The following is a 23,924-nucleotide window of genomic DNA, read 5'->3' as shown; positions in this document are numbered from 1 at the left end:
TTCGAACCACGTCCGGGTCATGTTCTCTTCTTTATTAGTTTCATCTATCTGTCTATCTACTTATTTGTCTGTCTACAATGACTTGTCTCTCCACCTGTGCTTCATCGACAGAAGGCCGAGCAAAACATGCTACCATGTGTGTGCGAAGGGCAACCCTATAAGCGGTCTTGGTGGCGCAACGGTACCACGTCTGACTCCAGATCAGAACGTTGTGTGTTTGAATCACGTCCGGGTCAAATTCTCTTTTTTATTATTTTCATCTATCTGTCTATCTACTTATTTGTCTGTCTACAATGACTTCTCCCTTTACCTGTACTTCATCGACACAAGGCCGATCAAAACATGCTTCCGCGTGTGTGAAAACGGCTACACTAAGTGGACTCGGTGGGGACACGGTAGCACGTCTGACTCCATATCAGAACGTTGCGTGTTCGAACCACGTCCGGGTCAAGTTCTCTTCTTTATTATTTTCATCTATCTGTCTATCTACTTATTTGTCTGTCTACAATGACTTGTCTCTTCACCTGTGCTTCATCGACAGAAGACCGAGCAAAACATGCTACCGCGTGTGTGCGAAGGGCAACCCTATAAGCGGACTCGGTGGTGAAAATTTAGCACGTCTGACTCCAGATCAGAAGGTTGCGTGTTCGAACCATGTGCGGGTCAAATTCTCTTTTTTGTTATTTTTATCTGTCTATCTACTTATTCTTCATTCTACAAAGACTTGTCTCTTTACCTGTGCTTCATCGACAGAAGGTCAAGCAAAACATGCTACCGCGTGTGTGCGAACGGCTGCGCTAAGTGGACTCGGTGGCGACACAGTAGCACGTCTGACTCCAGATCAGAAGTTCGCGTGTTCGAATCACGTCCGTGTTAATTTCTTTTTTAAATATTTTTCACTATCTGTCTATCTAATTATTTGTCTGTCTACAATGACTTGTCTGTTTACCTGTGCTTCCTCGACTGAAGGCCGTGCAAAACATGCTACCGCGTGTGTGTGAATGGCTACTAAAACGGACTCGGTGGCGCAAAGGTAGCGCGTCTGACTCCAGATCAGAAGGTTGCGTGTTCGAATCACGTTCGGGTCAAATTCTCTTTTTTATTCTTTTCATGTATTTGTCTATCTACTTATTTGTCTGTCTACAATGACTCGTCTCTTTACCTGTGTTTCATCGACAGAAGGCCGAGCAAAACATGCTACCGCGTGTGTGCGAACGGCTACCTTAAGTGGACTCGGTGGTGACACTTTAGCACGTCTGACTCCAGATCAGAAGGTGGCGTATTCGAACCATGTGCGGGTCAAATTCTCTTTTTTGTTATTTTTATCTATCTATCTACTTATTCGTCATTCTACAATGACTTGTCTCTTTACCTGTGCTTCATCGAGAGAAGGCCGAGCAAAACATGCTACCGCGTGTGTGCGAACGGCTGCGCTAAGTGGACTCGGTGGCGACACAGTAGCACGTCTGACTCCAGATCAGAAGGTTAAGTGTTCGAATCAGGTCCAAGTCAAATTCCCTTTTTTATTATTTTCATCTATCTGTCGATCTCCTCTTTTGTCTGTCTACAATGACTTGTCTCTTTATCTGTGCTTCATCGACAGCAGGCCAAGCAAAACATGCTAACACGTGTGTGCGAACGGCTACCCTAAGTGGACTCTAAGGCGCAACCGTAGCGCGTCAGACTCCAGATCAGAAGGTTGCGTGTTCGAATCACGTCTGGGTGAAATTCTTTCTTTTATTATTTTCCACTATCTGTCTATCTACTCATTTGTCTGTCTACAATGACTTGTCTCTTTACCAGTGCTTCCTCGACTGAAGGCCGTGCAAAACATGCTACCGCGTGTGTTTCAATGGCTACTCAAACGGACTCGGTAGCGCGTCTGACTCCAGATCAGAAGGTGGCGTGTTCGAATCACGTTCGGGTTAAATTCTCTTTTTTATTATTTTCATCTATCTGTCTATCTACTTATTTGTCTGTCTACAATGACTTGTCTCTTTACCTGTGTTTCATCGACAGAAGGCCGAGCAAAACATGCTACCGCGTGTGTGCGAACAGCTACCTTAAGCGGACTCAGTGGTGCAACTTTAGCCCGTCTGACTCCAGATCAGAAGGTGGCGTGTTCGAACCATGTGCGGGTCAAATTCTCTTTTTTGTTATTTTTATCTGTCTATCTACTTATTCGTCATTCAACAATGACTTGTCTCTTCACCTGTGCTTCATCGACAGAAGGCCGAGCAAAACAGTCTACCGCGTGTGTGCGAAGGGCAACCCTATAAGGGGACTTGGTGGCGCAACGGTAAAACGTCTGACTCCAGATCAGAAGGTTGTGTGTTTGAATCACGTTTGGGACAAATTCTCTTTTTATTATTTTTATCTATCTGGATATCTACTTATTTGTCTGTCTACAATGACTTGTCCCTTTACTTAAGATTCATCGACAGAAGGCCGAGCAAAACATGCTACCACGTTTTTGTGAACGGCTACCCTAAGCGGACTCGGTGGCGCAATGGTAGCGCGCCTGACTCCAGATCTGAAGGTTCCGTGTTCGAATCGCGTATGGGTCAAATCCTCTGTTATATTATTTTCAACTATCTGTCTATGTACTTATTTGTCTGTCTACAATGACTTGTCTCTTTACCTGTGCTTCATCGACAGAAGGCCGAGCAAAACATGCAACCACGTGTGTGCGAACGGCTACCCTAAGTGGACTCGGTGGCGCAAGTTCAGCGCGTCATACTCCAGATCAGAAGGTTGCGTGTTCGAAACATGTGCGGGTCAAATTCTCTTTTTTGTTATTTTTTTCTGTCTATCTACTTATTCATCATTCTACAATGACTTGTCTCTTTACCTGTGCTTCATCGACAGAAGGCCGAGCAAAACATGCTACCGCGTGTGTGTAAACGGCTGCGCTAAGTGGACTCGGTGGCGACACAGTAGCAAGTCTGACTCCAGATCAGAAGTTCGCGTGTTCGAATAACGTCCGTGTTATTTTTTTATTATTTTCATCTATCTCTCTATCTACCTATTTGTCTGTCTACAATGACTTGTCTCTTTACCTGTGCTTCATCGACAGAAGGCCGAGCAAAACATGCTACTGCGTGTGTGCGAACGGCTACCCTAAGCGGACTGGGTGGCGCATCAGTAGCGCGTCTCACTCCAGATGAGAAGGTTAAGTGTTCGAATCACGTCCAAGTCAAATTCTCTTTTTTATTATTTTCATCTATCTGTCTATCTACTATTTTGTCTGTCTACAATGGCTTGTCTCTTTACCTGTGCTTCATCGACAGCAGGCCAAGCAAAACATGCTAACACGTGTGTGCGAACGGCTACCCTAAGCGGACTCTGAGGCGCAACGGTAGCGCGTCAGACTCCAGATCAGAAGGTTGCGTGTTCGAATCACGTCTGGGTGAAATTCTTTCTTTTATTATTTTCCACTATCTGTTATTCTACTTATTTGTCCTTCTACAATGACTTTTCCCTTCATCTTTGCTTCGTCGACAGAAGGCCGTGCAAAACATGCTACCGCGTGTGTGCGAAGGGCAACCCTATAAGCGGACTCGGTGGTGCAACTTTAGCACGTCTGACTCCAGATCAGAAGGTTGCGTGTTCGAACCACGTCCGGGTCATGTTCTCTTCTTTATTAGTTTCATCTATCTGTCTATCTACTTATTTGTCTGTCTACAACGACTTGTCTCTCCACCTGTGCTCCATCGACAGAAGGCCGAGCAAAAAGTGCTACCACGTGTGTGCGAAGGGCAACCCTATAAGCGGACTTGGTGGCGCAACGGTACCACGTCTGACTCTAGATCAGAACGTTGTGTGTTTGACACACGTCCGGGTCAAATTCTCTTTTTTATTATTTTCATCTATCTGTCTATCTACTTATTTGTCATTCTACAATGACTTCTCCCTTTACCTGTGCTTCATCGACACAAGGCCGATCAAAACATGCTACCGCGTGTGTGAAAACGGCTACACTAAGTGGACTCGGTGGTGACACGGTAGCACGTCTGAGTCCAGATCAGAACGTTGCGTGTTCGAACCACGTCCGGGTCAAGTTCTCTTCTTTATTATTTTCATCTGTCTATCTACTTATTTGTCTGTCTACAATGTCTTGTCTCTTCACCTGTGCTTCATCGACAGAAGACCGAGCAAAACATGCTACCACGTGTGTGCGAACGGCAACCCTATAAGCGGACTCGGTGGTGCAACTTTAGCACGTCTGACTCCAGATCAGAAGGTTGCGTGTTCGAACCATGTGCGGGTCAAATTCTCTTTTTTGTTATTTTTATCTGTCTATCTACTTTTCTTCATTCTACAATGACTTGTCTCTTTACCTGTGCTTCATCGACAGAAGGTCGAGCAAAACATGCTACCGCGTGTGTGCGAACGGCTACGCTAAGTGGACTCGATGGCGACACAGTAGCACGTCTGGCTCCAGATCAGAAGTTCGCGTGTTCCAATCACGTCCGTGTTAATTTCTTTTTTAATTATCTTCCACTATCTGTCTATCTACCTATTTGTCTGTCTACAATGACTTGTCTGTTTACCTGTGCTTCCTCGACTGAAGGCCGTGCAAAACATGCTACCGCGTGTGTGTGAATGGCTACTCAAACGGACTCGGTGGCGCAAAGGTAGCGCGTCTGACTCCAGATCAGAAGGTTGCGTGTTCGAATCACGTTCGGGTCAAATTCTCTTTTTTATTATTTTCATCTATCTGTCTATCTACTTATTTGTCTGTCTACAATGACTTGTCTCTTTACCTGTGTTTCATCGACAGAAGGCCGAGCAAAGCATGCTACCACGTGTGTGCGAACGGCTACCTTAAGTGGACTCGGTGGTGCAACTTTAGCACGTCTGACTCCAGATCAAAAGGTGGCGTGTTCGAACCATGTGCGGGTCAAATTCTCTTTTTGGTTATTTTTATCTGTCTATCTACTTATTCGTCATTCTACAATGACTTGTCTCTTTACCTGTGCTTCATCGACCGAAGGCCGAGCAAAACAAGCTACCGCGTGTGTGCGAACGGCTACCCTAAGCGGACTCGGTGGCGCAACGGTAGCGCGTCTGACTCCAGATCAGAAGGTTAGGTGTTCGAATCACGTCCAAGTCAAATTCTCTTTTTTATTATTTTCAGCTATTTGTCTATATACTCTTTTGTCTGTCTACAATGACTTGTCTCTTTACCTGTGCTTCATCGACAGCAAGCCAAGCAAAACATGCTAACACGTGTGTGCGAACGGCTACCTTAAGCGGACTCTGAGGCGCAACGGTAGTGCGTCAGACTCCAGATCAGAAGGTTGCGTGTTCGAACCACGTCCGGGTCATGTTCTCTTCTTTATTAGTTTCATCTATCTGTCTATCTACTTATTTGTCTGTCTACAATGACTTGTCTCTCCACCTGTGCTTCATCGACAGAAGGCCGAGCAAAACATGCTACCATGTGTGTGCGAAGGGCAACCCTATAAGCGGTCTTGGTGGCGCAACGGTACCACGTCTGACTCCAGATCAGAACGTTGTGTGTTTGAATCACGTCCGGGTCAAATTCTCTTTTTTATTATTTTCATCTATCTGTCTATCTACTTATTTGTCTGTCTACAATGACTTCTCCCTTTACCTGTACTTCATCGACACAAGGCCGATCAAAACATGCTACCGCGTGTGTGAAAACGGCTACACTAAGTGGACTCGGTGGGGACACGGTAGCACGTCTGACTCCATATCAGAACGTTGCGTGTTCGAACCACGTCCGGGTCAAGTTCTCTTCTTTATTATTTTCATCTATCTGTCTATCTACTTATTTGTCTGTCTACAATGACTTGTCTCTTCACCTGTGCTTCATCGACAGAAGACCGAGCAAAACATGCTACCGCGTGTGTGCGAAGGGCAACCCTATAAGCGGACTCGGTGGTGAAAATTTAGCACGTCTGACTCCAGATCAGAAGGTTGCGTGTTCGAACCATGTGCGGGTCAAATTCTCTTTTTTGTTATTTTTATCTGTCTATCTACTTATTCTTCATTCTACAAAGACTTGTCTCTTTACCTGTGCTTCATCGACAGAAGGTCAAGCAAAACATGCTACCGCGTGTGTGCGAACGGCTGCGCTAAGTGGACTCGGTGGCGACACAGTAGCACGTCTGACTCCAGATCAGAAGTTCGCGTGTTCGAATCACGTCCGTGTTAATTTCTTTTTTAAATATTTTTCACTATCTGTCTATCTAATTATTTGTCTGTCTACAATGACTTGTCTGTTTACCTGTGCTTCCTCGACTGAAGGCCGTGCAAAACATGCTACCGCGTGTGTGTGAATGGCTACTAAAACGGACTCGGTGGCGCAAAGGTAGCGCGTCTGACTCCAGATCAGAAGGTTGCGTGTTCGAATCACGTTCGGGTCAAATTCTCTTTTTTATTCTTTTCATGTATTTGTCTATCTACTTATTTGTCTGTCTACAATGACTCGTCTCTTTACCTGTGTTTCATCGACAGAAGGCCGAGCAAAACATGCTACCGCGTGTGTGCGAACGGCTACCTTAAGTGGACTCGGTGGTGACACTTTAGCACGTCTGACTCCAGATCAGAAGGTGGCGTATTCGAACCATGTGCGGGTCAAATTCTCTTTTTTGTTATTTTTATCTATCTATCTACTTATTCGTCATTCTACAATGACTTGTCTCTTTACCTGTGCTTCATCGAGAGAAGGCCGAGCAAAACATGCTACCGCGTGTGTGCGAACGGCTGCGCTAAGTGGACTCGGTGGCGACACAGTAGCACGTCTGACTCCAGATCAGAAGGTTAAGTGTTCGAATCAGGTCCAAGTCAAATTCCCTTTTTTATTATTTTCATCTATCTGTCGATCTCTTCTTTTGTCTGTCTACAATGACTTGTCTCTTTATCTGTGCTTCATCGACAGCAGGCCAAGCAAAACATGCTAACACGTGTGTGCGAACGGCTACCCTAAGTGGACTCTAAGGCGCAACCGTAGCGCGTCAGACTCCAGATCAGAAGGTTGCGTGTTCGAATCACGTCTGGGTGAAATTCTTTCTTTTATTATTTTCCACTATCTGTCTATCTACTTATTTGTCTGTCTACAATGACTTGTCTCTTTACCAGTGCTTCCTCGACTGAAGGCCGTGCAAAACATGCTACCGCGTGTGTTTCAATGGCTACTCAAACGGACTCGGTAGCGCGTCTGACTCCAGATCAGAAGGTGGCGTGTTCGAATCACGTTCGGGTTAAATTCTCTTTTTTATTATTTTCATCTATCTGTCTATCTACTTATTTGTCTGTCTACAATGACTTGTCTCTTTACCTGTGTTTCATCGACAGAAGGCCGAGCAAAACATGCTACCGCGTGTGTGCGAACAGCTACCTTAAGCGGACTCAGTGGTGCAACTTTAGCCCGTCTGACTCCAGATCAGAAGGTGGCGTGTTCGAACCATGTGCGGGTCAAATTCTCTTTTTTGTTATTTTTATCTGTCTATCTACTTATTCGTCATTCAACAATGACTTGTCTCTTCACCTGTGCTTCATCGACAGAAGGCCGAGCAAAACAGTCTACCGCGTGTGTGCGAAGGGCAACCCTATAAGGGGACTTGGTGGCGCAACGGTAAAACGTCTGACTCCAGATCAGAAGGTTGTGTGTTTGAATCACGTTTGGGACAAATTCTCTTTTTATTATTTTTATCTATCTGGATATCTACTTATTTGTCTGTCTACAATGACTTGTCCCTTTACTTAAGATTCATCGACAGAAGGCCGAGCAAAACATGCTACCACGTTTTTGTGAACGGCTACCCTAAGCGGACTCGGTGGCGCAATGGTAGCGCGCCTGACTCCAGATCTGAAGGTTCCGTGTTCGAATCGCGTATGGGTCAAATCCTCTGTTATATTATTTTCAACTATCTGTCTATGTACTTATTTGTCTGTCTACAATGACTTGTCTCTTTACCTGTGCTTCATCGACAGAAGGCCGAGCAAAACATGCAACCACGTGTGTGCGAACGGCTACCCTAAGTGGACTCGGTGGCGCAAGTTCAGCGCGTCATACTCCAGATCAGAAGGTTGCGTGTTCGAAACATGTGCGGGTCAAATTCTCTTTTTTGTTATTTTTTTCTGTCTATCTACTTATTCATCATTCTACAATGACTTGTCTCTTTACCTGTGCTTCATCGACAGAAGGCCGAGCAAAACATGCTACCGCGTGTGTGTAAACGGCTGCGCTAAGTGGACTCGGTGGCGACACAGTAGCAAGTCTGACTCCAGATCAGAAGTTCGCGTGTTCGAATAACGTCCGTGTTATTTTTTTATTATTTTCATCTATCTCTCTATCTACCTATTTGTCTGTCTACAATGACTTGTCTCTTTACCTGTGCTTCATCGACAGAAGGCCGAGCAAAACATGCTACTGCGTGTGTGCGAACGGCTACCCTAAGCGGACTGGGTGGCGCATCAGTAGCGCGTCTCACTCCAGATGAGAAGGTTAAGTGTTCGAATCACGTCCAAGTCAAATTCTCTTTTTTATTATTTTCATCTATCTGTCTATCTACTCTTTTGTCTGTCTACAATGGCTTGTCTCTTTACCTGTGCTTCATCGACAGCAGGCCAAGCAAAACATGCTAACACGTGTGTGCGAACGGCTACCCTAAGCGGACTCTGAGGCGCAACGGTAGCGCGTCAGACTCCAGATCAGAAGGTTGCGTGTCCGAATCACGTCTGGGTGAAATTCTTTCTTTTATTATTTTCCACTATCTGTTATTCTACTTATTTGTCCTTCTACAATGACTTTTCCCTTCATCTTTGCTTCGTCGACAGAAGGCCGTGCAAAACATGCTACCGCGTGTGTGCGAAGGGCAACCCTATAAGCGGACTCGGTGGTGCAACTTTAGCACGTCTGACTCCAGATCAGAAGGTTGCGTGTTCGAACAATGTCCGGGTCAAGTTCTCTTCTTTAATATTTTCATCTATCTGTCTAACTACTTATTTGTCTGTGTACAATGACTTGTCTCTTCACCTGTGCTTCATCGAAAAAAGGCCGAGAAAAACATGCTATCGCGTGTGTGCGAACGGCTACCCTAAGTGGACTCGATGGCACAACTTTAGCGCGTCATACTCCAGATCAGAAGATTGCGTGTTCGAACCATGTGCGGGTCAAATTCTCTTTTTTGTTATTTTTATCTGTCTATCTACTTATTCGTCATTCTAAAATGACTTGTCTCTTTACCTGTGCTTCATCGACAGAAGGCCGAGCAAAACATGCTACCGCGTGTGTGCGAACGGCTGCGCCAAGTGGACTCGGTGGCGAAACAGTAGCACGTCTGACTCCAGATCAGAAGTTCGCGTGTTCGAATCACGTCCGTGTTAATTTCTTTGTTAATTATTTTCCGCCATCTGTCTATCTAATTATTTGTCTGTCTACAATGACTTGTCTGTTTACCTGTGCTTCCTCGACTGAAGGCCGTGCAAAACATGCTACCGCGTGTGTGTGAATGGCTACTCAAACGGGCTCGGTGGCGCAAAGGTAGCGCGTCTGACTCCAGATCAGAAGGTTGCGTGTTCGAATCACTTTCGGGTTAAATTCTCCTTTTTGTTATTTTCATCTATCTGTCTATCTACTTATTTGTCTGTCTACAATGACTTGTCTCTTTACCTGTGTTTCATCGACAGAAGGCCGAGCAAAACATGCTACCGCGTGTGTGCGAACGGCTACCTTGAGTGGACTCGGTGGTGCAACTTTAGCACGTCTGACTCCAGATCAGAAGGTGGCGTGTTCGAACCATGTACGGGTCAAATTCTCTTTTTTGTTATTTTTATCTGTCTATCTACCTATTCGTCATTCTACAATGACTTGTCTCTTTACCTGTGCTTCATCGAGAGAAGGCCGAGCAAAACATGCTACCGCGTGTGTGCGAACGGCTGCGCTAAGTGGACTCGGTGGCGACACAGTAGCATGTCTGACTCCAGATCAGAAGGTTAAATGTTCGAATCAGGTCCAAGTCAAATTCTCTTTTTTACTATTTTCATCTATCTGTCGATCTACTCTTTTGTCTGTCTACAATGACTTGTCTCTTTACCTGGGCTTCATCGACAGCAGGCCAAGCAAAACATGCTAACACGTGTGTGCGAACGGCTACCCTAAGTGGACTCTAAGACGCAACCGTAGCGCGTCAGACTCCAGATCAGAAGGTTGCGTGTTCGAATCACGTCTGGGTGAAATTCTTTCTTTTATTATTTTCCACTATCTGTCTATCTACTTATTTGTCTGTCTACAATGACTTGTCTCTTTACCAGAGCTTCCTCGACTGAAGGCCATGCAAAACATGCTACCGCCTGTGTTTGAATGGCTACTCAAACGGACTCGGTAGCGCGTCTGACTCCAGATCAGAAGGTGGCGTGTTCGAATCACGTTCGGGTCAAATTCTCTTTTTTATTATTTTCATCTATCTGTCTATCTACTTATTTGTCTGTCTACAATGACTTGTCTCTTTACCTGTGTTTCATCGACAGAAGGCCGAGCAAAACATGCTACCGCGTGTGTGCGAACAGCTATTTTAAGCGGACTCGGTGGTGCAACTTTAGCACGTCTGACTCCAGATCAGAAAGTTGCGTTTTCTTATCACGTCCGGGTCAAATTTTCTTTTTATGAATTTCATCTATCTGTCTATCTACCTATTTGTCTGTCTACAATGACTTGTCTCTTTACTTGTGCTTCATCGACAGAAGGCCGAGCAAAACATGCTACGGCGTGTGTGCGAACGGCTACCCTAAGCGGACTCTGAGGAGCAACGGTAGCGCGTCAGACTCCAGATCAGAAGGTTGCGTGTTCGAATCACGTCCGGGTCAAATTCTCTATTTTACTATTTTCATCTATCTGTCTATCTACTTATTTGTCTGTCTACAATGACTTGTCCCTTTACCTGTGCTTCATCGACAGAAAGCCGAGCAAAACATGCTACCGCGTATGTGCGAAGGGAAACCCTATAAGCGGGCTCGGTGGCGCAACGGTACCACGTCTGACTCCAGATCTGAATGTTCCGTGTTCGAATCGCGTCTGGGTCAAATGCTCTTTTTTATTATTTTCAACTATCTGTCTATCTACTTATTTGTCTGTCTACAATGACTTGTCTCTTTACCTATGCTTCATCGACAGAAGGCCGAGCAAAACATGCAACCACGTGTGTGCGAACGGCTACCCTAAGTGGACTCGGTGGCGCAACTTTAGCGCGTCATACTCCAGATCAGAAGGTGGCGTGCTCGAACCATGTGCGGGTCAAATTCTCTTTTTTGTTATTTTTATCTGTCTATCTACTTATTCGTCATTCTACAATGACTTGTCTCTTTACCTGTGCTTCATCGACAGAAGGCCGAGCAAAACATGCTACCGCGTGAGTGCGAACGGCTGCGCTAAGTGGACTCGGTGGCGACACAGTAGCACGTCTGACTCCAGATCAGAAGTTCGCGTGTTCGAATCACGTCCGTGTTATTTTTTTATTATTTTCATCTATCTCTCTATCTACCTATTTGTCTGTCTACAATGACTTGTCTCTTTACCTGTGCTTCATCGACAGAAGGCCGAGCAAAACATGCTACTGCGTGTGTGCGAACAGCCATCGGCGGATTCGGTGGCGCATCAGTAGCGCGTCTGACTACAGATGAGAAGGTTAAGTGTTCGAATCACGTCCAAGTCAAATTCTCTTTCTTATTATTTTCATCTATCTGTCTATCTACTCTTTTGCCTGTCTACAATGACTTGTCTCTTTACCTGTGCTTCATCGACCGCAGGCCAAGCAAAACATGCTAACACGTGTGTGCGAACGGCTACCTTAAGCGGACTCTGAGGCGCAACGGTAGCGCGTCAGACTCCAGATCAGAAGGTTGCGTGTTCGAATCACGTCTGGGTGAAATTCTCTTCTTTATTATTTTTCACTATCTGTTATTCTACTTATTTGTCCTTCTACAATGACTTTTCCCTTTACCTTTGCTTCGTCGACAGAAGGCCGTGCAAAACATGCTACCGCGTATGTGCGAACGTCGACCCTTAACGGACTCGGTGGCGCAACGGTAGCGCGTCTGACTCCAGATCAGAAAGTAGCGTGTTCGAACCACGTCCGGGTCAAGTTCTCTTTTTTATTATTTTCATCTATCTGTCTATCTACTTATTTGGCTGTCTACAATGACTTGTCTCTTCACCTGTGCTTCATCGACAGAAGACCGATCAAAACATACTACCGCGTGTGTGCGAAGGGCAACCCTATAAGCGGACTCGGTGGTGCAACTTTAGCACGTCTGACTCCAGATCAGAAGGTTGCGTGTTCGAACCAGGTCCGGGTCAAGTTCTCTTCTTTAATATTTTCATCTATCTGTCTATCTACCTATTTGTCTGTCTACAATGACTTGTCTCTTCACCTGTGCTTCATCGAAAAAAGGCCGAGAAAAACATGCTACCGCGTGTGTGCGAACGGCTACCCTAAGTGGACTCCGTGGCACAACTTTAGCGCGTCATACTCCAGATCAGAAGATTGAGTGTTCGAACCATGTGCGGGTCAAATTCTCTTTTTTGTTATTTTTATCTGTCTATCTACTTATTTGTCATTCTACAATGACTTGTCTCTTTACCTGTGCTTCATCGACAGAAGGCCGAGCAAAACATGCTACCGCGTGTGTGCGAACGGCTGCGCCAAGTGGACTCGGTGGCGACACAGTAGCACGTCTGACTCCAGATCAGAAGTTCGCGTGTTCGAATCACGTCCGTGTTAATTTTTTTATTATTTTCATCTATCTGTCTATCTACCTATTTGTCTGTCTACAATGACTTGTCTCTTTACTTGTGCTTCATCGACAGAAGGCCGAGCAAAACATGCTACGGCGTGTGTGCGAACGGCTACCCTAAGCGGACTCTGAGGAGCAACGGTAGCGCGTCAGACTCCAGATCAGAAGGTTGCGTGTTCGAATCACGTCCGGGTCAAATTCTCTTTTTTACTATTTTCATCTATCTGTCTATCTACTTATTTGTCTGTCTACAATGACTTGTCCCTATACCTGTGCTTCATCGACAGAAAGCCGAGCAAAACATGCTACCGCGTGTGTGCGAAGGGAAACCCTATAAGCGGACTCGGTGGCGCAACGGTACCACGTCTGACTCCAGATCAGAAGGTTGTGTGTTCGAATCACGTTTGGGTCAAATTCTCTTTTTATAATTTTTATCTATCTGTCTATCTACCTGTCTGTCTGTCTACAATGACTTGTCTCTTTACCTGTGCTTCCTCGACTGAAGGCCGTGCAAAACATGCTACCGCGTGTGTGTGAATGGCTACTCAAACGGACTCGGTGGCGCAACGGTAGCGCGCCTGACTCCAGATCTGAAGGTTGCATGTTCGAATCACGTCCGGGACAAATTCTCTTTTTTAATATTTTCATCTATCTGTCTATCTACTTATTTGTCTGTCTACAATGACTTGTCTCTTTACCTGTGCTTCATCGGCAGAAGGCCGAGCAAAACATGCTACCGCGTGTGGGCGAACGGCTACCCAAAGTGGACTCGGTGAGCAACTTTAGCGCGTCATACTCCAGATCAGAAGGTTGCGTGTTCGAACCATGTGCGGGTCCAATTCTCTTTTTTGTTATTTTTATCTGTCTATCTACTCTTTTGTCTGTCTACAATGACTTGTCTCTTTACCTGTGCTTCATCGACAGAAGGCCGAGAAAAACATGCTACCACGTTTGTGCGAACGACTACCCTAAGCGGACTCGGTGGCGCAACGGTAGCGCATCTGACTCCAGATCTGAAGGTTGCGTGTTCGAATCGCGTCTGGGTCAAATCTTCTTTTTTAATATTTTCAACTATCTGTCAAACTACCTATTTGTCTGTCTACAATGACTTGTCTCTTTACCTGTGCTTCATCGACAGAAGGCCGAGCAAAACATGCTACCGCGTGTGTGCGAACGGCTACCCTAAGCGGACTCGGTGGCGCAACTTTAGCGCGTCAGACTCCAGATCAGAAGGTTGCGTGTTCGAACCACGTCCGGGTCAAGTTCTCTTCTTTATTATTTTTGTCTATCTGTCTATCTACTTATTTGTCTGTCTACAATGACTTGTCTCTCCACCTGTGCTTCATCGACAGAAGGCCGAGCAAAACATGCTACCATGTGTGTGCGAAGGGCAACCCTATAAGCGGTCTTGGTGGCGCAACGGTAGCACGTCTGACTCTATATCAGAACGTTGGGTGTTCGAACCACGTCCGGGTCAAGTTCTCTTCTTTATTATTTTCATCTATCTGTCTATCTACTTATTTGTCTGTCTACAATGTCTGTCTAAATAAGTCTATCTACTTATTTGTCTGTCTCTTCACCTGTGCTTCATCGACAGAAGACCGAGCAAAACATGCTACCGCGTGTGTGCGAAGGGCAACCCTATAAGCGAACTCGGTGGTGACACTTTAGCACGTCTGACTCCAGATCAGAAGGTGGCGTGTTCGAACCATGTGCGGGTCAAATTCTCTTTTTTGTTATTTTTATCTATCTATCTACTTATTCGTCATTCTACAATGACTTGTCTCTTTACCTGTGCTTCATCGAGAGAAGGCCGAGCAAAACATGCTACCGCGTGTGTGCGAACGGCTGCGCTAAGTGGACTCGGTGGCGACACAGTAGCACGTCTGACTCCAGATCAGAAGGTTAAGTGTTCGAATCAGGTCCAAGTCAAATTCCCTTTTTTATTATTTTCATCTATCTGTCGATCTCCTCTTTTGTCTGTCTACAATGACTTGTCTCTTTATCTGTGCTTCATCGACAGCAGGCCAAGCAAAACATGCTAACACGTGTGTGCGAACGGCTACCCTAAGTGGACTCTAAGGCGCAACCGTAGCGCGACAGACTCCAGATCAGAAGGTTGCGTGTTCGAATCACGTCTGGGTGAAATTCTTTCTTTTATTATTTTCCACGCTCTGTCTATCTACTTATTTGTCTGTCTACAATGACTTGTCTCTTTACCAGTGCTTCCTCGACTGAAGGCCGTGCAAAACATGCTACCGCGTGTGTTTCAATGGCTACTCAAACGGACTCGGTAGCGCGTCTGACTCCAGATCAGAAGGTGGCGTGTTCGAATCACGTTCGGGTTAAATTCTCTTTTTTATTATTTTCATCTATCTGTCTATCTACTTATTTGTCTGTCTACAATGACTTGTCTCTTTACCTGTGCTTCATCGAGAGAAGGCCGAGCAAAACATGCTACCGCGTATGTGCGAACGGCGACACTGAACGGACTCGGTGGCGCAACGGTAGCGCGTCAGACTCTAGATCAGAAGGTTGCGTGTTCAAATCACGTCCGGGTCAAATTCACTTTTTTAATATTTTCATCTATCTGTCTATCTACTTATTTGTCTGTCTACAATGACTTGTCCCTTTACCTGTGCTTCATCGAAACAAGGCCGATCAAAACATGCTACCGCGTGTGTGACAACGGCTACACGAAGTGGACTCGGTGGCGACACGGTAGCACGTCTTACTTCATATCAGAAGGTTGCTTGTTCGAACCACGTCCGGGTCAAGTTCTCTTCTTTATTATTTTCATCTATCTGTCTATCTGCTTATTTGTCTGTCTACAATGACTTGTCTCTTCACCTGTGCTTCATCGACAGAAGGCCGAGCAAAACAGTCTACCGCGTGTGTGCGAAGGGCAACCCTATAAGGGGACTTGGTGGCGCAACGGTTAAACGTCTTACTCCAGATCAGAAGGTTGTGTGTTTGAATCACGTTTGGGTCAAATTCTCTTTTTATTATTTTTATCTATCTGGATATCTACTTATTTGTCTGTCTACAATGACTTGTCCCTTTACTTAAGATTCATCGACAGAAGGCCGAGCAAAACATGCTACCACGTTTTTGTGAACGGCTACCCTAAGCGGACTCGGTGGCGCAATGGTAGCGCGCCTGACTCCAGATCTGAAGGTTCCGTGTTCGAATCGCGTATGGGTCAAATCCTCTTTTATATTATCTTCAACTATCTGTCTATGTACTTATTTGTCTGTCTACAATGACTTGTCTCTTTACCTGTGCTTCATGGACAGAAGGCCGAGCAAAACATGCAACCACGTGTGTGCGAACGGCTACCCTAAGTGGACTCGGTGGCGCAAGTTCAGCGCGTCATACTCCAGATCAGAAGGTTGCGTGTTCGAAACATGTGCGGGTCAAATTCTCTTTTTTGTTATTTTTTTCTGTCTATCTACTTATTCATCATTCTACAATGACTTGTCTCTTTACCTGTGCTTCATCGACAGAAGGCCGAGCAATACATGCTACTGCGTGTGTGCGAACGGCTACCCTAAGCGGACTGGGTGGCGCATCAGTAGCGCGTCTCACTCCAGATGAGAAGGTTAAGTGTTCGAATCACGTCCAAGTCAAATTCTCTTTTTTATTATTTTCATCTATCTGTCTATCTGCTCTTTTGTCTGTCTACAATGGCTTGTCTCTTTACCTGTGCTTCATCGACAGCAGGCCAAGCAAAACATGCTAACACGTGTGTGCGAACGGCTACCCTAAGCGGACTCTGAGGCGCAACGGTAGCGCGTCAGACTCCAGATCAGAAGGTTGCGTGTTCGAATCACGTCTGGGTGAAATTCTTTCTTTTATTATTTTCCACTATCTGTTATTCTACTTATTTGTCCTTCTACAATGACTTTTCCCTTCATCTTTGCTTCGTCGACAGAAGGCCGTGCAAAACATGCTACCGCGTATGTGCGAACGGCGACCCTGAACGGACTCGGTGGCGCAACGGTAGCGCGTCTGACTCCAGATCAGAAAGTTGCGTGTTCAAATCACGTCCGGGTAAATTTCTCTTTTTTATTATTTTCATCTATCTGTCTATCTACTTATTTGTCTGTCTACAATGACTTCTCCCTTTACCTGTGCTTCATCGACACAAGGCCGATCAAAACATGCTACCGCGTGTGTGAAAACTGCTACACTAAGTGGACTCGGTGGTGACACGGTAGCACGTCTGACTCCATATCAGAACGTTGCGTGTTCGAACCACGTCCGGGTCAAGTTCTCTTCTTTATTATTTTCATCTATATGTCTATCTACTTATTTGTCTGTCTACGATGACTTGTCTCTTCACCTGTGCTTTATCGACAGAAGACCGAGCAAAACATGCTACCGCGTGTGTGCGAAGGGCAACCCTATAAGCGGACTCGGTGGTGCAACTTTAGCACGTCTGACTCCAGATCAGAAGGTTGCGTGTTCGAACAATGTCCGGGTCAGGTTCTCTTCTTTAATATTTTCATCTATCTGTCTAACTACTTATTTGTCTGTCTACAATGACTTGTCTCTTCACCTGTGCTTCATCGAAAAAAGGCCGAGAAAAACATGCTATCGCGTGTGTGCGAACGGCTACCCTAAGTGGACTCGATGGCACAACTTTAGCGCGTCATACTCCAGATCAGAAGATTGCGTGTTCGAACCATGTGCGGGTCAAATTCTCTTTTTTGTTATTTTTATCTGTCTATCTACTTATTCGTCATTCTAAAATGACTTGTCTCTTTACCTGTGCTTCATCGACACAAGGCCGAGCAAAACATGCTACCGCGTGTGTGCGAACGGCTGCGCCAAGTGGACTCGGTGGCGAAACAGTAGCACGTCTGACTCCAGATCAGAAGTTCGCGTGTTCGAATCACGTCCGTGTTAATTTCTTTGTTAATTATTTTCCGCCATCTGTCTATCTAATTATTTGTCTGTCTACAATGACTTGTCTGTTTACCTGTGCTTCCTCGACTGAAGGCCGTGCAAAACATGCTACCGCGTGTGTGTGAATGGCTACTCAAACGGGCTCAGTGGCGCAAAGGTAGCGCGTCTGACTCCAGATCAGAAGGTTGCGTGTTCGAATCACTTTCGGGTTAAATTCTCTTTTTTGTTATTTTCATCTATCTGTCTATCTACTTATTTGTCTGTCTACAATGACTTGTCTCTTTACCTGTGTTTCATCGACAGAAGGCCGAGCAAAACATGCTACCGCGTGTGTGCGAACGGCTACCTTGAGTGGACTCGGTGGTGCAACTTTAGCACGTCTGACTCCAGATCAGAAGGTGGCGTGTTCGAACCATGTACGGGTCCAATTCTCTTTTTTGTTATTTTTATCTGTCTATCTACCTATTCGTCATTCTACAATGACTTGTCTCTTTACCTGTGCTTCATCGAGAGAAGGCCGAGCAAAACATGCTACCGCGTGTGTGCGAACGGCTGCGCTAAGTGGACTCGGTGGTGACACAGTAGCATGTCTGACTCCAGATCAGAAGGTTAAATGTTCGAATCAGGTCCAAGTCAAATTCCCGTTTTTACTATTTTCATCTATCTGTCGATTTACTCTTTTGTCTGTCTACAATGACTTGTCTCTTTACCTGGGCTTCATCGACAGCAGGCCAAGCAAAACATGCTAACACGTGTGTGCGAACGGCTACCCTAAGTGGACTCTAAGGCGCAACCGTAGCGCGTCAGACTCCAGATCAGAAGGTTGCGTGTTCGAATCACTTTCGGGTTAAATTCTCTTTTTTGTTATTTTCATCTATCTGTCTATCTACTTATTTGTCTGTCTACAATGACTTGTCTCTTCACCTGTGCTTCATCGAAAAAAGGCCGAGAAAAACATGCTATCGCGTGTGTGCGAACGGCTACCCTAAGTGGACTCGATGGCACAACTTTAGCGCGTCATACTCCAGATCAGAAGATTGCGTGTTCGAACCAAGTGCGGGTCAAATTCTCTTTTTTGTTATTTTTATCTGTCTATCTACTTATTCGTCATTCTAAAATGACTTGTCTCTTTACCTGTGCTTCATCGACACAAGGCCGAGCAAAATATGCTACCGCGTGTGTGCGAACGGCTGCGCCAAGTGGACTCGGTGGCGAAACAGTAGCACGTCTGACTCCAGATCAGAAGTTCGCGTGTTCGAATCACGTCCGTGTTAATTCCTTTGTTAATTATTTTCTGCCATCTGTCTATCTAATTATTTGTCTGTCTACAATGACTTGTCTGTTTACCTGTGCTTCCTCGACTGAAGGCCGTGCAAAACATGCTACCGCGTGTGTGTGAATGGCTACTCAAACGGGCTCGGTGGCGCAAAGGTAGCGCGTCTGACTCCAGATCAGAAGGTTGCGTGTTCGAATCACTTTCGGGTTAAATTCTCTTTTTTGTTATTTTCATCTATCTGTCTATCTACTTATTTGTCTGTCTACAATGACTTGTCTCTTTACCTGTGTTTCATCGACAGAAGGCCGAGCAAAACATGCTACCGCGTGTGTGCGAACGGCTACCTTGAGTGGACTCGGTGGTGCAACTTTAGCACGTCTGACTCCAGATCAGAAGGTGGCGTGTTCGAACCATGTACGGGTCCAATTCTCTTTTTTGTTATTTTTATCTGTCTATCTACCTATTCGTCATTCTACAATGACTTGTCTCTTTACCTGTGCTTCATCGAGAGAAGGCCGAGCAAAACATGCTACCGCGTGTGTGCGAACGGCTGCGCTAAGTGGACTCGGTGGCGACACAGTAGCATGTCTGACTCCAGATCAGAAGGTTAAATGTTCGAATCAGGTCCAAGTCAAATTCCCTTTTTTACTATTTTCATCTATCTGTCGATCTACTCTTTTGTCTGTCTACAATGACTTGTCTCTTTACCTGGGCTTCATCGACAGCAGGCCAAGCAAAACATGCTAACACGTGTGTGCGAACGGCTACCCTAAGTGGACTCTAAGGCGCAACCGTAGCGCGTCAGACTCCAGATCAGAAGGTTGCGTGTTCGAATCACGTCTGGGTGAAATTCTTTCTTTTATTATTTTCCAATATCTGTCTATCTACTTATTTGTCTGTCTACAATGACTTGTCTCTTTACCAGAGCTTCCTCGACTGAAGGCCGTGCAAAACATGCTACCGCCTGTGTTTGAATGGCTACTCAAACGGACTCGGTAGCGCGTCTGACTCCAGATCAGAAGGTGGCGTGTTCGAATCACGTTCGGGTCAAATTCTCTTTTTTATTATTTTCATCTATCTGTCTATCTACTTATTTGTCTGTCTACAATGACTTGTCCCTTTACCTGTGCGTCATCGACAGAAAGCCGAGCAATACATGCTACCGCGTGTGTGCGAAGGGAAACCCTATAAGCGGACTCGGTGGCGCAACGGTACCACGTCTGACTCCAGATCTGAAGGTTCCGTGTTCGAATCGCGTCTGGGTCAAATGCTCTTTTTTATTATTTTCAACTATCTGTCTATCTACTTATTTGTCTGTCTACAATGACTTGTCTCTTTACCTATGCTTCATCGACAGAAGGCCGAGCAAAACATGCAACCACGTGTGTGCGAACGGCTACCCTAAGTGGACTCGGTGGCGCAACTTTAGCGCGTCATACTCCAGATCAGAAGATGGCGTGTTCGAACCATGTGCGGGTCAAATTCTCTTTTTTGTTATTTTTATCTGTCTATCTACTTATTTGTCATTCTACAATGACTTGTCTCTTTACCTGTGCTTCATCGACAGAAGGCCGAGCAAAACATGCTACCGCGTGTGTGCGAACGGCTGCGCCAAGTGGACTCGGTGGCGACACAGTAGCACGTCTGACTCCAGATCAGAAGTTCGCGTGTTCGAATCACGTCCGTGTTAATTTTTTTATTATTTTCATCTATCTGTCTATCTACCTATTTGTCTGTCTACAATGACTTGTCTCTTTACTTGTGCTTCATCGACAGAAGGCCGAGCAAAACATGCTACGGCGTGTGTGCGAACGGCTACCCTAAGCGGACTCTGAGGAGCAACGGTAGCGCGTCAGACTCCAGATCAGAAGGTTGCGTGTTCGAATCACGTCCGGGTCAAATTCTCTTTTTTACTATTTTCATTTATCTGTCTATCTACTTATTTGTCTGTCTACAATGACTTGTCCCTTTACCTGTGCTTCATCGACAGAAAGCCGAGCAAAACATGCTACCGCGTGTGTGCGAAGGGAAACCCTATAAGCGGACTCGGTGGCGCAACGGTACCACGTCTGACTCCAGATCAGAAGGTTGTGTGTTCGAATCAAGTTTGGGTCAAATTCTCTTTTTATAATTTTTATCTATCTGGATATCTACTTATTTGTCTGTCTACAATGACTTGTCTCTTCACCTGTGCTTCATCGACAGAAGGCCGAGCAAAACATGCTGCCGCGTGTGTGTGAACGGCTACCCTAACCGGACTCGGTGGCGACACAGTGGCACGTCTGACTCCAGATCAGAAGTTCGCGTGTTCGAATCACGTCCGTGTTAATTTCTTTTTTTATTATTTTCATCTATCTGTCTATCTACCTGTCTGTCTGTCTACAATGACTTGTCTCTTTACCTGTGCTTCCTCGACTGAAGGCCGTGCAAAACATGCTACCGCGTGTGTGTGAATGGCTACTCAAACGGACTCGGTGGCGCAACGGCAGCGCGCCTGACTCCAGATCTGAAGGTTGCATGTTCGAATCACGTCCGGGACAAATTCTCTTTTTTAATATTTTCATCTATCTGTCTATCTACTTATTTGTCTGTCTACAATGACTTGTCTCTTTACCTGTGCTTCATCGGCAGAAGGCCGAGCAAAACATGCTACCACGTGTGGCGAACGGCTACCCAAAGTGGACTCGGTGGCGCAACTTTAGCGCGTCATACTCCAGATCAGAAGGTTGCGTGTTCGAACCATGTGCGGGTCCAATTCTCTTTTTTGTTATTTTTATCTGTCTATCTACTCTTTTGTCTGTCTACAATGACTTGTCTCTTTACCTGTGCTTCATCGACAGAAGGCCGAGAAAAACATGCTACCACGTTTGTGCGAACGACTACCCTAAGCGGACTCGGTGGCGCAACGGTAGCGCATCTGACTCCAGATCTGAAGGTTGCGTGTTCGAATCGCGTCAGGGTCAAATCTTCTTTTTTAATATTTTCAACTATCTGTCAAACTACCTATTTGTCTGTCTACAATGACTTGTCTCTTTACCTGTGCTTCATCGACAGAAGGCCGAGCAAAACATGCTACCGCGTGTGTGCGAACGGCTACCCTAAGCGGACTCGGTGGCGAAACTTTAGCGCGTCATACTCCAGATCAGAAGGTTGCGTGTTCGAATCACGTCTGGGTGAAATTCTTTCTTTTATTATTTTCCAATATCTGTCTATCTACTTATTTGTCTGTCTACAATGACTTGTCTCTTTACCAGAGCTTCCTCGACTGAAGGCCGTGCAAAACATGCTACCGCCTGTGTTTGAATGGCTACTCAAACGGACTCGGTAGCGCGTCTGACTCCAGATCAGAAGGTGGCGTGTTCGAATCACGTTCGGGTCAAATTCTCTTTTTTATTATTTTCATCTATCTGTCTATCTACTTATTTGTCTGTCTACAATGACTTGTCTCTTTACCTGTGTTTCATCGACAGAAGGCCGAGCAAAACATGCTACCGCGTGTGTGCGAACAGCTATTTTAAGCGGACTCGGTGGTGCAACTTTAGCACGTCTGACTCCAGATCAGAAGGTTGCGTTTTCTAATCACGTCCGGGTCAAATTTTCTTTTTATGAATTTCATCTATCTGTCTATCTACCTATTTGTCTGTCTACAATGACTTGTCTCTTTACTTGTGCTTCATCGACAGAAGGCCGAGCAAAACATGCTACGGCGTGTGTGCGAACGGCTACCCTAAGCGGACTCTGAGGAGCAACGGTAGCGCGTCAGACTCCAGATCAGAAGGTTGCGTGTTCGAATCACGTCCGGGTCGAATTCTCTTTTTTACTATTTTCATCTATCTGTCTATCTACTTATTTGTCTGTCTACAATGACTTGTCCCTTTACCTGTGCGTCATCGACAGAAAGCCGAGCAATACATGCTACCGCGTGTGTGCGAAGGGAAACCCTATAAGCGGACTCGGTGGCGCAACGGTACCACGTCTGACTCCAGATCTGAAGGTTCCGTGTTCGAATCGCGTCTGGGTCAAATGCTCTTTTTTATTATTTTCAACTATCTGTCTATCTACTTATTTGTCTGTCTACAATGACTTGTCTCTTTACCTATGCTTCATCGACAGAAGGCCGAGCAAAACATGCAACCACGTGTGTGCGAACGGCTACCCTAAGTGGACTCGGTGGCGCAACTTTAGCGCGTCATACTCCAGATCAGAAGATGGCGTGTTCGAACCATGTGCGGGTCAAATTCTCTTTTTTGTTATTTTTATCTGTCTATCTACTTATTTGTCATTCTACAATGACTTGTCTCTTTACCTGTGCTTCATCGACAGAAGGCCGAGCAAAACATGCTACCGCGTGTGTGCGAACGGCTGCGCCAAGTGGACTCGGTGGCGACACAGTAGCACGTCTGACTCCAGATCAGAAGTTCGCGTGTTCGAATCACGTCCGTGTTAATTTTTTTATTATTTTCATCTATCTGTCTATCTACCTATTTGTCTGTCTACAATGACTTGTCTCTTTACTTGTGCTTCATCGACAGAAGGCCGAGCAAAACATGCTACGGCGTGTGTGCGAACGGCTACCCTAAGCGGACTCTGAGGAGCAACGGTAGCGCGTCAGACTCCAGATCAGAAGGTTGCGTGTTCGAATCACGTCCGGGTCAAATTCTCTTTTTTACTATTTTCATTTATCTGTCTATCTACTTATTTGTCTGTCTACAATGACTTGTCCCTTTACCTGTGCTTCATCGACAGAAAGCCGAGCAAAACATGCTACCGCGTGTGTGCGAAGGGAAACCCTATAAGCGGACTCGGTGGCGCAACGGTACCACGTCTGACTCCAGATCAGAAGGTTGTGTGTTCGAATCAAGTTTGGGTCAAATTCTCTTTTTATAATTTTTATCTATCTGGATATCTACTTATTTGTCTGTCTACAATGACTTGTCTCTTCACCTGTGCTTCATCGACAGAAGGCCGA

General features: G+C 45.5%; 11 non-coding genes across 11 annotated transcripts; all 11 read left to right on the top strand.

Moving 5' to 3' along the window:
- Positions 1–1,016: 1,016 nt before the first annotated feature.
- TRNAW-CCA (transfer RNA tryptophan (anticodon CCA)) lies at positions 1,017–1,088 on the top strand. Its single transcript has one exon. It is a non-coding gene; the product is annotated as a tRNA-Trp (tRNA).
- A 2,469-nt stretch (positions 1,089–3,557) lies between these two features.
- On the top strand, positions 3,558–3,629 carry TRNAW-CCA (transfer RNA tryptophan (anticodon CCA)). Its single transcript has one exon. It is a non-coding gene; the product is annotated as a tRNA-Trp (tRNA).
- Positions 3,630–4,620: 991 nt separating this feature from the next.
- TRNAW-CCA (transfer RNA tryptophan (anticodon CCA)) lies at positions 4,621–4,692 on the top strand. Its single transcript has one exon. It is a non-coding gene; the product is annotated as a tRNA-Trp (tRNA).
- A 352-nt stretch (positions 4,693–5,044) lies between these two features.
- On the top strand, positions 5,045–5,116 carry TRNAW-CCA (transfer RNA tryptophan (anticodon CCA)). The gene has a single exon. It is a non-coding gene; the product is annotated as a tRNA-Trp (tRNA).
- Positions 5,117–6,326: 1,210 nt separating this feature from the next.
- TRNAW-CCA (transfer RNA tryptophan (anticodon CCA)) lies at positions 6,327–6,398 on the top strand. The gene has a single exon. It is a non-coding gene; the product is annotated as a tRNA-Trp (tRNA).
- Positions 6,399–9,503: 3,105 nt separating this feature from the next.
- On the top strand, positions 9,504–9,575 carry TRNAW-CCA (transfer RNA tryptophan (anticodon CCA)). The gene has a single exon. It is a non-coding gene; the product is annotated as a tRNA-Trp (tRNA).
- A 2,468-nt stretch (positions 9,576–12,043) lies between these two features.
- TRNAW-CCA (transfer RNA tryptophan (anticodon CCA)) lies at positions 12,044–12,115 on the top strand. The gene has a single exon. It is a non-coding gene; the product is annotated as a tRNA-Trp (tRNA).
- A 1,628-nt stretch (positions 12,116–13,743) lies between these two features.
- TRNAW-CCA (transfer RNA tryptophan (anticodon CCA)) lies at positions 13,744–13,815 on the top strand. Its single transcript has one exon. It is a non-coding gene; the product is annotated as a tRNA-Trp (tRNA).
- A 142-nt stretch (positions 13,816–13,957) lies between these two features.
- TRNAW-CCA (transfer RNA tryptophan (anticodon CCA)) lies at positions 13,958–14,029 on the top strand. The gene has a single exon. It is a non-coding gene; the product is annotated as a tRNA-Trp (tRNA).
- A 2,724-nt stretch (positions 14,030–16,753) lies between these two features.
- On the top strand, positions 16,754–16,825 carry TRNAW-CCA (transfer RNA tryptophan (anticodon CCA)). The gene has a single exon. It is a non-coding gene; the product is annotated as a tRNA-Trp (tRNA).
- Positions 16,826–19,093: 2,268 nt separating this feature from the next.
- On the top strand, positions 19,094–19,165 carry TRNAW-CCA (transfer RNA tryptophan (anticodon CCA)). The gene has a single exon. It is a non-coding gene; the product is annotated as a tRNA-Trp (tRNA).
- The last annotated feature ends 4,759 nt before the right edge of the window (positions 19,166–23,924 follow it).

This window comes from Rhipicephalus microplus, chromosome 5, assembly GCF_043290135.1.
Source record: "Rhipicephalus microplus isolate Deutch F79 chromosome 5, USDA_Rmic, whole genome shotgun sequence".
Taxonomy (NCBI): Eukaryota; Metazoa; Arthropoda; class Arachnida; order Ixodida; family Ixodidae; genus Rhipicephalus; species Rhipicephalus microplus.
This window is presented reverse-complemented; position numbering and strand designations above follow the sequence as displayed.